Source organism: Mya arenaria, chromosome 4, assembly GCF_026914265.1.
Source record: "Mya arenaria isolate MELC-2E11 chromosome 4, ASM2691426v1".
In the NCBI taxonomy this organism is placed as follows: domain Eukaryota; kingdom Metazoa; phylum Mollusca; class Bivalvia; order Myida; family Myidae; genus Mya; species Mya arenaria.
The window spans coordinates 17,852,093-17,867,692 of record NC_069125.1 but is presented as its reverse complement, the minus strand read 5'-3'; the positions used below and the strand labels follow the sequence as shown (position 1 = coordinate 17,867,692).

The 15,600-nt window shown below is 37.2% G+C and overlaps 1 protein-coding gene across 5 annotated transcripts in view; it reads right to left on the bottom strand.

Moving 5' to 3' along the window:
• Positions 1-15,600, bottom strand: part of LOC128231154 (collagen alpha-1(III) chain-like) — an 88,367-nt gene that overhangs the window by 65,713 nt on the left and 7,054 nt on the right. For 4 of the 5 annotated variants that reach the window (XM_052943613.1, XM_052943621.1, XM_052943622.1 and 1 more), the window contains exon 2: positions 2,571-2,651. The gene's annotated coding sequence lies outside the window, so the exon portion shown is untranslated. Of the gene's footprint in view, positions 1-2,570; positions 2,652-10,087; positions 10,592-15,600 lie in introns of those variants that run through there. The other variant, XM_052943614.1, reaches the window with a different exon arrangement.

Below are 15,600 nucleotides of genomic sequence, written 5' to 3'. Positions count from 1 at the left end.
TTTAGTGAGTCTATGTCGTCCACGTTGTATACCTGATAACCTGATTCCTTCCTGCGTTGCTCTGCAAAGGCTTTTAATATGAAGTAAACTTCCCTCCAGGTCCAGAGATGGCAGCGACTTTGACTTTCGGTTCATTCCATTCATACCCATTCGGCTCGGGTCAAATTCTCAGGGCAAACTGATGGTAAAATTCACGCCAATGCCCCCATACCCAAGGGACCCTATGTAAGGCCCCTTTCCCGCTATTTTTGGCGTGAAGACACAACCACCTCATTCACCCGGCACTGCGGGGCAACCTGGGAGGTAAAAACACAGCCCATTTCCCTGGCTATCCCCGGTAAACCCTCAGACCTGGGGGTGCCGTGGCTACAATTGACTGGTGCATAAGTCACTACCAAACTATACCATTTATACCATCACAATACCAGCATCATGGCATAGAGTCGTGTCAGGTATGTCTCACAATGGTATAGTTGTGCCATGTATGTCTCACAACGGTATAGAGTTGTGTCATGTATGTCTCACAATGGTATAGAGTCCTGTCATGTACGTCTCACAATGGTATAGAGTCGTGTCATGTATGTCATGTACGTCTCACAATGGTTTAGAGTCCAGTCATGTATGTCATGTATGTCTCACAATGGTAAAGAGTCGTGTCATGTATGTCATGTACGTCTCACAATGGTATAGAGTCGTGTCATGTATGTCTCACAATGGTAAAGAGTCGTGTCATGTATGTCTCACAATGGTATAGAGTCGTGTCATGTATGTCTCACAACGGTATAGAGTTGTGTCATGTATGTCTCACAATGGTATAGAGTCGTGTCATGTATGTCTCACAATGGTATAGAGTCGTGTCAGGTATGTCTCACAATGGTATAGAGTCTTGTCATGTATGTCTCACAATGGTATAGAGTCGTGTCATGTGGGTCTCACAATGGTATAGAGTCGTGTCACATAGGTCTCACAATGGTATAGAGCCGTGTCATGTAGGTCTCACAATGGTATAGAGTCGTGTCATGTATGTCTCACAATGGTATAGAGTCATGTCATGTTTGTATGTCTCACAATGGTATAGAGTCATATCATGTTTGTTTGTCTCACAATGGTATAAAGCCCAGTCATGTATGTCTCAAAATGGTATAGAGTTTTCTCATGTATGTCTCACAATGGTATAGAGTCATGTCATGTTTGTTTGTCTCACAATGGTACAGAGTCATGTCATGTTTGTTTGTCTCACAATGGTATAAAGCCCAGTTATGTATGTCTCAATATGGTATAGTTTTCTCATGTATGTCTCACAATGGTATAGAGTCATGTCATGTACGTCTCACAATGGTATAGCGTCGTGTCATGTACGTCTCACAATGGTATAGAGTCGTGTCATGTACGTCTCACAATGGTTTAGAGTCATGTCATGTACGTCTCACAATGGTATAGAGTCATGTCATGTACGTCTCACAATGGTATAGAGTCATGTCATGTACGTCTCACAATGGTATAGAGTCGTGTCATGTATGTCTCACAATGGTATAGAGTGATGTCATGTACGTCTCACAATGGTATAGAGTCGTGTCATGTATGTCTCACAATGGTTTAGAGTCATGTCATGTATGTCTCACAATGGTATAGAGTCGTGTCATGTATGTCATGTATGTCTCACAATGGTAAAGAGTGGTGTCATGTATGTCTCACAATGGTATAGAGTCGTGTCATGTACGTCTCACAATGGTATAGAGTGGTGTCATGTACGTCTCACAATGGTTTAGAGTCGTGTCATGTACGTCTCACAATGGTATAGAGTGGTGTCATGTACGTCTCACAATGGTTTAGAGTCGTGTCATGTACGTCTCACAATGGTTTAGAGTCGTGTCATGTACGTCTCACAATGGTTTAGAGTCGTGTCATGTACGTCTCACAATGGTTTAGAGTCGTGTCATGTACGTCTCACAATGGTATTGAGTCATGTCATGTACGTCTCACAATGGTATAGTCCTGTCATGTATGTCTCACAATGGTTTAGAGTCATGTCATGTATGTCTCACAATGGTATAGAGTCGTGTCATGTATGTCATGTATGTCTCACAATGGTAAAGAGTCGTGTCATGTATGTCTCACAATGGTATAGAGTCGTGTCATGTATGTCTCACAACGGTATAGAGTTGTGTCATGTATGTCTCACAATGGTTTAGAGTCATGCCATGTACGTCTCACAATGGTATAGAGTCGTGTCATGTATGTCATGTATGTCTCACAATGGTAAAGAGTCGTGTCATGTATGTCCCACAATGGTATAGAGTCGTGTCATGTATGTCATGTATGTCTCACAATGGTAAAGAGTCGTGTCATGTATGTCCCACAATGGTATAGAGTCCATTGTAGAGTCGTGTCATGTATGTCTTAACAATCATACGTCAATCCAGAGCCATAATTTGTGTTAAGGATAATATAAGTGAAAATGCCAACTTGCATAATATCGGACACCGATGCAGATGCTGGGGCGAGTAGTAGAGCCTCCTTATTCTTCTGAAAGTTGAGCTAAAAATGCAATTAATTTACCACAAAAATACCTTTAAGTTTAGGTGTGTCTTTAAAACAAGGGTTTTTGGCTGCCAATGTCCTTTTTCTTCTTAACATTTGGTTAAAACAACCTGAAAAAGAGAGAGAAAATGTTGCATAAATGATCCCTAAAATAAGTTTTTGTTGACCTGGAAATGTCTAAGATGAATGTGGGCACAATTAAAGATTTGGGAAGACATACGTCTGCAAGTAATAAACCCCGACTATCATAAGACACACAGGCTTTCAGGAATGATTCAATCATGCCATAAACTGTTTTATTGGAGTCTACATTTCAGATTTGAGAAATGACAATGTTTTTCTACTGCTGAAAGAGTGATTTTATTCTACATTTAAGATTTGGGAAATGACAAATGTTTATTCTACTAGTGTAAGATGATGTTCTTGACACAAAGGCAGCTACTTGTTTCAAACACTGCCTTGACATACCGTAGTTGCCCTGATTTGACCCCCAGCCCTCTCCCCTGGGAGTGTCCTTTTTAGACATTTTTTTATGATTAGTGCATAAAACACTAGGGTACAGCCATGCAAAAAGTAAAGATGTTTGTGGCTAAAATAAATTATTTGATTTTTGGTTCCCTGCTTGTAGTGTATGCGGTACAATGAAGCCGGGATACAAAGTCATTGAAATTAGACTTTTGGATTTCGATTTTTACAAGCCTGAATTCTAACAGAAGTGCTTGGCATCAAATTCTTTAACAATCCCTGCTGTATAAAATCCTGTAAATGTACAAGTTGGCGTTTTACCAGTGCAAGGCTTAATTTTTGGATTGTTCTTATTTAGACCACTGGTTTCAAAACAGTTTGCTTACGTCAGCGACTGTAGCCTTCACTTAATTTGGGCAGGTTTTAGGGTTTATAATTGTTTGCCTTAACTGAAAATTGGGGCAAGATTATAATAATGACATTTGTCAACTAAAGAGCGATCAATAGATCTTTATACAGTTTTTTGACAATGTCATCATCATAATTATTAAGTTCTAGAGAATCTATGAAAAAAAACAGGATGAAGGCCTTTTTGCATCAGAGTATTAGGACACTTTTTTTAAACAAAATAGTTCATTCCAAGGTCCTTGTAATGTTGTCTGGAAAGAGCAATTTAGTTTAACGGCAAGGAACATGAGAAGTTATTTATCCTTAATCTATAGCATGTATATCACCATTTTGATTGGTCTCAGTAGAAAAGTACAACAACATTTTTCAATAAGCTTGTATCATACAAGTGTTGAGAGCACACATTTCGGAATCTTGCCTTGCCGATCAGTGCCAAACAAATCATTATTACAATACCCATGCCAAACTGAAATTTGTGAAAACTGCATAGGCTTCTCAGACGGGAGTCTGCTAGTTTCTCTATATCTCTGGACTGATTCACTCCCATATACTAAACACAGACACGACACACAAATAGATGGTGAATTCCAAGAAATTGGGTTATTATTCTCTGCCTCTGTATTATTTCTGCAGAAATTGCATCTTTTAAGAATTATTAACTCAAACTTGGCAAGAAGATGTACATCATAGTCTTAGAACAAAGCAAAGTAGTTTAATAAGAGTGAGCGTGGTCTAGTGGTAAAGGTGTCCACCTCTCACCCCAGAGGTTATGGGTTTCATCCCCCCATAGGGTGAGAGTGCTCAAGTGGTATAGTTGTCCCCCTCTCAACCCAGAGATTGTGGGTTACATCCCCCACCAGGGTGAGAGAGGTCTAGTGGTAAAGGTGTCCACATCTCACCCCAGAGGTTATGGATTACATCCCCCACCAGGGTGAGAGAGCTCTAGTGGTATAGGTGTTCGCCTCTCAACCAAGAGATTGTGGGTTACATCCCTCACCAGGGTGAGAGAGGTCTAGTGGTATAGGTGTCCGCCTCTCAACCCAGGGGTTGTATATTACATCCCCCACCAGGGTGAGAGAGGTCTAGTGGTATAGGTGTCCGCCTCTCAACCCAGAGATTGTGGATTACATCCCCCACCAGGGTGAGAGAGGTCTAGTGGTATAGGTGTCCGCCTCTCAACCCAGGGGTTGTATATTACATCCCCCACCAGGGTGAGAGAGGTCTAGTGGTATAGGTGTCCGCCTCTCAACCCAGAGATTGTGGATTACATCCTCCACCAGGGTGAGATAGGTCTAGTGGTATAGGTGTCCGCCTCTCAACCCAGGGGTTGTGGATTACATCCCCCACCAGGGTGAGAGAGGTCTAGTGGTATAGGTGTCCGCCTCTCAACCCAGGGATTGCGGATTACATCCCCCACCAGGGTGAGATAGGTCTAGTGGTATAGGTGTCCGCCTCTCAACCCAGGGGTTGTGGATTACATCCCCCACTAGGGTGAGAGTGGTCTTGTGGTATAGTTGTTCACCTCTCAACCCAGAGGTCGTGGGTTACATCCCCAAATAGGATGAGAGTTGTCTAGCGATATTGGTTTGGTTTTGCCCATGGTAACACTCTTTTGGCCTCTTAAAAAGGACACAGTACTCCAGTATTGTGCCCAGAAAACGGACTTAAGATTGATTTATATCACCTCAGCTGTCTTTAAAAGCCATCCTTGGCGACACAGCATTTTCATAATCTATATCATAAAGGTTATGAATACGCTGGGTTGCCAAGAATGCAATGAAGCTAAAATAATTAAGTATAAACCACAGTAGTTGATTATTATACAAGGTATTGTCAGATAAGGTCAACTGTAGCAATATTTTCGGGAAAACTAAATAATTATATTATACAGAGTGTATCAAATAATGCTAACTTCAATATTTATTAATCATTTTACTTTCGCAACTGATGTGTAAAGAGTAACTTTAAGCCACAATAATATGAACATAACCTACTGCTCTTCATTTTAAGACATTATAATTGACCAAATTCCACATATATAGTATACATATATAGGCAGGGCTTCTAAAAACCGGCAATTTGCCGGTCTGGACCGATTTTGACCAAGCCAGACCGATTTCAGTTTCAAAAAGTGTAAAAAAAATCGGTCCGAAATTTTCTAATTTTTTTTGGTAATTTCGGTCCAAAACGGCTAAGTCAGTAAAAGATGTAGAAATTGTAATACACAAACATTCATGGGTCATTCACACATTCAAAACTACATCCAATAGGTCATAAAAGTGTCTTGGTTACCATGAGACTGATGCGACCAGCTGCTTTTTCCGCAATGCTGATCACTCTAGAGCCTATCTGTTAATATTAGCAGACGATTGCAATCGGTCCAATCACGTGTTTTGGTATAAGCAGAAGACACAATTAAACAAACTATGTGTTAATTATCTGCTTGCAGTTTTCCTGATTAAGTGTTAAAATCGGTCCATATTTTTACATGGCAGTATGCTATGTCTTCGTCGATCATTACATGATATCCGTTTGTCGATTACAAAACGGTTAAATTTAAATTGTTATAAAGAACCATTGCTGGTTAAAAACTGCTTTAAAGATAAATGCATGTCATTGTTAATCCGTGAAAGCATTAAAATACCGAATTAATTAACGTAATAATATATAGGATATCAACAGCGATACGCTTGATTAACTACATAGTCTGACAGCTGAGTCCGCCGCTTACGTCATATTTATTCGCAGTAATGAAAAAATTGTTGTCGATATCACACTTTAACATTGTTGCCCCGATTATAAAACTAAATATATACTATTATTCAAGATTATCAGTTGAATGTTGACCCACTAAAGAAGCATTAAGCAAATAGATCCTAATACCGTTTCACTTTTTGTCATCTGACCGCCTTCCGACAGCCACAGTTAATTACGATCGCAGTCTTTCTTGTTGCCGCAGAACTCGATGAGAATCTCATTTGAATTAAACTTGTTTCAATGACTAACCGAATCGGCTATGCTGGCTCTAGAGCCCTCTTACGAATTGCCACATTGCAAAAAAATATTGACAGAAAAGACGTCGCGAAAATGTATGACATTTTTATAAAATCGGACTATTGAACAGGTCTTTCTTTTTTTGAGGGGGGGGGGGATTTTTTTTTTTTGGGGGGGGGGATCGTCGCCGGGTCAGGACCGATTGAGGTTCCAAAGTTTTAGAAGCCCTGTATATAGGGATTATACATATATATATATATAACAGACTAAAAAGCCAAACCCTGAAAATTGAGATCAAGTACCAATGATTCCGATTCAGAGCATCAATATCAGTGTCAAGGTTACATACTTCTAATTTTAATGCAAATTTCCAGCAACAACTTTAAACAGTGTTTTTTATCTCCATTTAAAGGGAATAATGGTGGGGCCCTTTGATGGGGTAACGATAGCGTTGTTTTGGCAAAAAGGGGATAATACTGACATGATTCATATAATGATCAGTTTGTTTACAAACATTTTTAACAACAAACCTACCAACAATTTTTTGAATAACCTTTACTGCTGCATTTGCTATATGTTTCTTTTTTTATAATCTTTTTTTTTTACCTGGATGGGGGAAAATATAATATTTTTTCGAAAGCGGAATGGAGCCGAAATATTGGGCCGAATTTCGGCCCCAAAAACAACAGGAAAAAACACACTGTATGATAAGTTAATCCTTCATGAATTTAAAGTTTCCATGGCCTTATATGACCTATGCAAACCTGATTTATCACTGCAAAGAAATATCCCATACCTCCTCACACGAAAACACACTATGGAGGGGCCATATGGTTAACTGTGAAGTCATCCACTTAATACACATAACGATTTTCAGGGCTGACCATTAGCCTGAGCACAAAACTTCAGAAGCTGAGAAAGAACTGCTGTAAGCTGCAAAGGATATATCTTAGGAAATGTCTTCGATATAAGAATGAAAATGACACCACAAAAACAATTGAGACACAGACACTGCCAAACCTGTCAGACGGACCGGACTGGTAAAAATCTTGGAAGTTTGCACAAATTTTACGACCTGATCAAGCCTACTGTTTGATTCAAATTTGGACGAAAAAACATTACTACGTTTTCCATCAGTAATTACGGTAAAAATGACTACCGTTATTCTAAAATCTATTTTTGTACATTCTTTAGCAGAAATATATTGGCTATCTTTTTTGCATAAACATAAATCAAAATACACTTAGGCCAGGCTATGTAACATCTGACAACTCTCTGTCCGGATTGAGAGAAATTTTTATACTGTCAGACCTACTGTCTGACAAGAAATTTTGAGGTTCGAGGTGTCTGGAGCCTCCTGCAGTAACAGGATCTAACAACGCATAACCACAAGGTTTGATGGACACTGAATCTATGTTGTTGCAAATGCTGTATCTATGGAAGATTTTTTGACTACATTAACTTTGCCAGTTTCTCTAAATAACAGTACATTCTTAGCAATAGTTAGATGACATGAATTAAAATCTTAATGATTAAGAATGGGCAAAGAGAGCAAACCCCTGCAGTGGGCAGACATTTGAACACATGCAAATGATGAAATTCGTAATGATTTCTTTAAAAGTGCTTTGTTATAGCCTATATGCAACTTCATTGGCTGTAAATGTAGTTTTTTCTAACTGCATTAACTTTAAAAAATCTCACCACAAAATGCTATTCAATCTACAGAACTGTACTACTGGTTAAAAGGAGCTAACAATAACCCCAGGGTAAGACGAGAATTGATGAATCCTGATTGACAGCGAGAAAGATGTGTCACCTGTCCCCATAATTACGCCCTCCCAGCTGCAACTCTTAACATGGCGGTACATTTGAACAGTTGAAAATCACACTAAGCATAGTTATACTGCGGTGAACAATACTCATTTGAACGGTTGAAAATCACACTAAGCATAGTTATACTGCGGTGAACAATACTCATTTGAACGGTTGAAAAATCACTACAAAATGATTCAACTTTCTCAACAAATATGAACAATACTCAATTTTAAGGGCATTGACTTGTGTACTGTAAACACAAAAAAATACAGTTTTGCTGGGCTAAAAAATATGATACATCATTTACACAGTAAAAAAAACTTTAGAACTCTCACATTACTGGGAAACCTTGTATACAAATAATTAATAGTATAGACAACAAGAATTCCTTTTCATTGTTCCAGTGACCAAATAAGTGACCAGAAAAAAGGTTGAAAATTGGAAGAATGTTGACCAGAACACAAGCAGATTTCATACACCAGTAAAAAGTTCATTGACTGTAAAAAAGAAGATTAATTTGCAAACAATGTTACTCACATCAAATATATTTCACAGCTTAATTAAAATACAGTGGTTACAGTAATACCCGGCTCACATCTACATTCTGAGCTCAATCATGAATGGGAGCAGGTTTTTTAGTCCACATTTTGCAAAATCGCTTCCATACAAACATGGTTGATTCTTGTGAGCATCCTTTGGATTTTTTTTAACTGGTGGAGGACACATGTGTTCATGGCCCACAGCAGGCACACATATATAGGTTCATGGCCCACAGTAGGCTCACACATGTGTTCATGGCCCACAGCAGGCACACATATACGAGTTAATGGCCCACAGCAGGGACACATATATTGGTTCATGGCCCAAAGCAAGCACACATAATAATAATAATAATTATGAGTTCATGGCCACAAAAGGGACACAACAAATGGGTTCATGGCCCACAGTAGGCACACATATATTGGTTCATGGCCCACATCAGGCACACATATATGGGTTCATTGCCCACGGCAAGCACACATGTATGGGTTCATGGCCCGTCAGTAGGCACACACATATGTATTCATGGCCCACAGTAGGCACACATACGAGTTCATGGCCCACAGCAGGAACACATATATTGGTTCATGGCCCACAGCAGGCACACATATATTGGTCCATGGCCCACAGCAGGCACACACATGTGTTCATGGCCCACAGTAGGCACACACATATATGGGTTCATGGCCCACCACAGGCACACACATATGGGTTCATAGCCTACCGCAGGTACACGTATGGGTTCATGGCCCACAGCAGGCACACCCATATCTTTCCAACCACTGTAAATAACAATATGGCAATAGGGCAATCCCAAAATCAATCTTAGCAGAAATACTATACTTATTCTGTTTCTTACCATGAATACCCTGTACTTTAACTATAAATTTCATAAAAATATGTGAAAACAATAGGATTGACATCTGTGGTATTTAAAGTTCACTCTGAATGTCGATCTTTTTCAATTTCCCAAGTACAAACAATTCTTGTTTAACAATTTATATATTAAGACAAAAACTTTTGTTAAAACAGCATGCCTGATATTTAAGTCAATCAGTCATGTTATATAGGGTTATTAAACACAATTAGGCGATACTTGAACACATGCCAGTTTTATGACAATTATCAGACCAGATTTGCACAAATATATACAAGTGCGCTGCAACGTTTAAACAGCAGCAATGTATGTAAATTATTAACACTCTTAAACCCAATAGCTTCTACAGATCAACAATTCAACCGCTTAACAAACATTTGTATTATGGCGAAAACAGGCTCAAGTTTATTATCTCAATAATAAAGCACTGTACTGTCTGACTTATACCTTCGGTCTGAAGATTTCAGATTTCGACTGCCTGCTTGTACCACCTCAGTGTGACAAAACTTCTGTACAAATATTATTATTCTTTTCTTTCACTTAACCACTCACTAGCCCACACATTAAACCACTCTCCCAAACGATTCTCTCTCTACACTTATCAGAATTTTCGTCTGCTATTTAAACTCCAGTATTTATCCACACTACAAAGCATAACTTTGAATTTTAATTCACTGAACAAATCAATTTTCACCAATACACTGTACTGACACTGTATTCAAATTTACATCCATATGATAAATAGCACAAAATCATAACACTGATCTGATGATATTAGATTCTATACAATGTCGAGCTAGCTATCTGCAGACGAAAGTGCATCAAGTATTTTCCCCGATTCAGTATTCCATGTTTTTGAATGTTTTACCAACAATAACAAATGAAATATGATAACACATATATATATCCCTTGTATTTAATCCACTCCTGATTTCTGTTACTCATTTAAATTTTCTTTAACCAGCAGCCAAAATTTTCCCCTTTGTGGTACCTCACATTCTTTTGTCCTACAAAAACTTTGATACAGCAGACGAAGATTATTATGTTCTAAAAATAAACTTGCTCCAATATTTTTGAGGCATCCAACAGGAGGAAAATCCAATAATAATGAAAAATCTAGCGTTGGCAAAGAAACTTTTAAACAACTCGACCATAAAAACACAATTAACTTTAACCCAGTGTAAAAGCCCCTACTTTGAGGGTTCATTCAGTGAAACCAGTCAAAAATTTAAAATTGGGGAAAATCCTTGTTTAATTGAAAACAGTAAACTTTTCATTGAATGCTCTAGTTCACCATTGAAAACCTATGTCGACTTGTAAAATGCATGATATAGTTCAATGGATCTTGGATCGACTGAGTATATACATTTATTTAGCTATAAGATGATTTGTAAGCTTGATAAATTGTTAAGCGATAAAGTGATATTTACTTTGTTCCTTTATACACAAACAAAAATGAGAAAGACAGATATTGTTGAAAAATCAATTATGCGTTGGTATGAATGATAGTGATAAATATAGGAAGCCTTACACCTTTGAAATAGACTTCTGAAACACGCTGAAGATAATTTGTTTAAACAAACATCCAAAATCCCACTGTCTTCACAGAATTGAAAACTTCAACTGCACAAAAGTGTACATAACACTAACCAGTGTATTGTGACTTTTATATCATTACATGTAAATAACAATTTAGTGGTCAACATTTTCTTTTGTCCAATGAGACCACAGTATCTACATTCTTTCAGGAAATCAGCAGTCAGCTGTTACTGATTTAAATCATGTGAAGCAATAGATATAAACAGTGGCTGACCAATTTAGTAGGTAGTTTACACAAGAAAATGTAGACCACAAAAAAATTCAAAGTTGTTAGTATGTGCATGTACATACACAAAAAAACGGTTATGAAACGCAGTCGCGTCAAACCATTTATTTTTTAGTATACCATTACTTAATCCAGTAAAATCGATGTGACCGACCCACATTCAGGTGGTACATTCGCCTGGCTTTACACTAATCAAACTTAGTGTTGATGCTCATGCCTCAATCAATGGGATCACCAATCAATAGCAGGATTCACATTTAATCATTTAGAAAGCCTCTGCCAAAAACAACAGCCAAATTTCCATTTAATTAATAGTCAGTAATTGGTTTTATTTAGTGGGATATTAAGAAGCACTTGGGTGCAAGCTGGCTAGTACATAGGCAGTCATAATAAGTAACTCATTATTTATTTTTACAAATACTTAGGCTGCAGTCAATGAAATTAGTCTTTTGGATGAACAAGCCCAAATTCATACTACTGCCTGGCATTTCATTTTTGAACAAGCCCTGCTGTATAAAACCAAGAATTTGAGCAAGCCCGGGAAGCATTTCACCAGTGCAGGGTGAGAGAGTGCAACCAGTGATTGCCCCTATTCATGCCTTCCCTTCACTCACCAAGAGGGACAACTCGCCAGACCTGATCACCAGAGTGATGGGACTTGCAATAAAACTACGAAAAAATGTAAAACAGGCAGTTCGATGTAAATATATTTGTTATACAATCCATGTCATCAGGCCACAGGCGAAAATGATGCAATGCAAGAAAGCATTTCACTATGCTGATTTCTTAAAGATGCATTCCTACTCCCAAATAAGATGTACCACAACCAACACAATTGTTTTAATTTACCAAAAAAGGACAAAGGTTCTTATGAAGGATACCCTGTTTAATTTGAAAGAAAGGTGCAGGAAACATAGTATTTCTTCCTTATGAGATGATTGTTGATCACTGTAAAACTTTTAGGAACCACCAATCATTTAACATTTGTGCGTGTTCAGCTATTCAACACACATTTACAATCTTGATATCTGTTATTAATAATTTCTGTAAATGCATTATTAAGTAAGTAGTGAAAGGTTTATCTCTCAAAATTTATGTTTGTTATACATGCGTTATGCATTGATTTTAACTACCAGTTTTATTTTCCATGTTCCTTTTTTTGGAAAAAGAAAACACAGTCACCCTAAAAATCATCGCTTTAAAAAAGAAACACATGACTTCCCATGTAACCTATGGCTTTGTTTTTCTGTCACTATTTGTTTCAGTTATAGGTAACAAGTGCTTGCAAATTGACGCTAACGCTGACATTTCATAATGTCACCGACACTGCACACTTAAGTTACAATTTACGTCATTAGCATACCAGTATGACGATACGATTTCTTTTCTTTGAAAAAATAAGCTGATGTATAGCAAATCTTGTATTTGAAATTTACTACCGGAAAAAAGAAACAGTGCTGTCAAATATAATGATGAGTTGTTCAATGATGACTTTTATGTTTACCTCAACTTCTTGACAAAATAAATGTTACTGTGACACAGAGGTTCTTCTCAAAAACATGTTATAATACTCAGAATTAAGCTATCTTAAAACTGAACAAATCTTTTTAAACTGGCTTCCGTACATGCCCTATCTAACATACAGGGCTTGTGTCTTTTTGAGAACACATACTGCACTCTAAAATGAACCGTTTTTCCCATATAGCAACTTTTTGAAATGTGCTAAATTAGAGTGAAAAACATAAACTAATGATCAGTATCAGCTGCATCCTAGCTGTAAACATCCCATTGTTAATCAATAAAACGGTCCACTGAATGCATGGCTTCAATACATTAATACACAACTTTTGGCAATTTTATCGTGACTGTCAATGTGTACAAGAGGGCATGGTTTTTCCTTATATGCATGATGTCAGCAGGTGCACTTATTAGCGGCAGTCGCAATGCTTTTCATCATTTTTGGTAGTTAAAGGTTAAGGTATATATTGTTCATGCCACAGAAAAAGAAAATAGACCTATGAAAAGACCCCAAGCAATCCATTTAGGCATTCACATTTAATAGGACATACACAGTATTTCTGGGATTATTAAAAGAACCTGTCTTTATACTTCTAATTCGTTAGTATATCTCCTTTTTCATCAGTGGTCAAAAATAGCACAATCCATACCCCAAGGCTTGCTCAAGTTCTTATATTATAATAATACACTTAGCAAAGCTGCTAAAAAAATTGGATGTCAGGTACAAGTTTGAGAATTTGGACTAATTTCGTAATTTATGAAAAATAATACTCCACACTTTTTTGTAAAAGGCAATCACTGACAGTTGAAAATCTTATGATAATTTTATCATTGACTTAATTATCTGTTAATTTATAATTCAATAAATCGTTACGTACAACTTGCCGATCAACCTTTTTGAGAAGCAGCCTGCTCATTTGCATTGCTAAGATTGCATGTGGATATAAGGCCACAACAAATTGATGTTCTATTTCTTCGTCAGATTTACCGCATCTTTTTCAGATAATTTAGAAAAAATGACAACAAAACCTTTCTTGTAAACTGAGTATGCATCGAACAAGGGGAATAAACATGTTATTATGTGCTTCTGAAAACAAAGAGTTACATAAAATTAACAGTCTGTGGGTTTTACACTTAAAATATCAAGAGGGCCAAGATGCCCCTATATTGCTCACTCTACCCTGACCCTGGCGGCCATGTTGTTTTACGAATAAACATGGGGTGAAGAAATTTGGTAGAGGTCACTTAAGGAACATTTCTATGAACTTATCTTAAAATCGGGCCAGCGGATTCTGAGGGAAAGATTCAAAAGTCTTACATATAGACATATATAGTGAAAAGTAGACCCGGCCCCTGGCGACTATGTTTTTAAACGAATCCAAATGGGGTTAAGAAATTTGATAGAGGGTCACCTAAGGAGCACTACCATGAAATAATGTTAAAATCGAGCCTGTGTTTTCTGAGAAGAAGATTTTCAAAGTTTTCCCTTTTTGCTACCATGGCAACCAGAGTTCTGCATGGAGCCACTTTTATTGAAAGAATCTGGATGAGGACAACCCAAGGGACATTCCTGTGGAATCTGGTTGAAATAGTCCCAGTGGTTTATGAGAAGTTGCTTTAAGGAAAATGTTGGCAACGGACGACGGACAATTACCCTATCACACAATAGCTCACGTTAGAACACTTCGTGCTTAGGGCAGCTAAAAATTAGGATAGAGAATAAAGTTATAACAATTCAGAATTATCATTCTGAATGTAGAAAAAAATTAATTCACTTTGCCAACTCCAGCTTTTAAATGAAATGTAGAAATAATAGATTTGATTTGTCTTGCTCCAATTCGTTTCAGCCAAAATCCATAGACCACAAATTTAAATTGATGTGGCCTAATATGTGTTACACTTCAAGTATGAAATTGCAAACTATAAAATTGTTTTAATAAAATGGTCTGATTACCAATATACATTCCTTTACTTCTTTATGACATATTTATATGTAAATTAATCCTAGCTCATGTCCTTATAAGCAAGCTTTAACAAGCTATGTTGGGACTGTAATGTTGTTTTTAACTGCCAGGTGCTCAATTCTTGTCAAACTTTAACAAGACTTATTTACAAAAGGTAAACCTGGAATATTTTAATTTTTGATATTAATATTCATTTAACACTAATTGGCTGTCATCGTTAAACTCTAACAACTGATTTTAATTATTCGATATACAGGGTTCGAATTTAACTTTGAGGAGCACTCGCAAAATGGAAAATCAACTTGCAATTTTAATATTTGCTTTATTTCCTTATAATATTGTCTAATTAAAGTAGATATAAGACATACTATAAATATTAAAAAGTATCAATCTTAATTGTTCGACATTGTTCACTTTTTATTTTTTTTGGAGGGGGGGGGGGTATATTTACCATCGCCATCAGGTAATACCCATTCGGCGAGCACGCTACAGATTTCATTATGTCTATAAGTGTTAAAAACAATAACAATATAAATTTAAAATAAATAAAAGCAACAGTAAATGTAGTGTGGATGCTTTGGGCTATAAAATATATCGAAGTCTATTCACTTTAACAGTTGGGCGGATATGTTCAAAGGTTGATGGGGTGTACA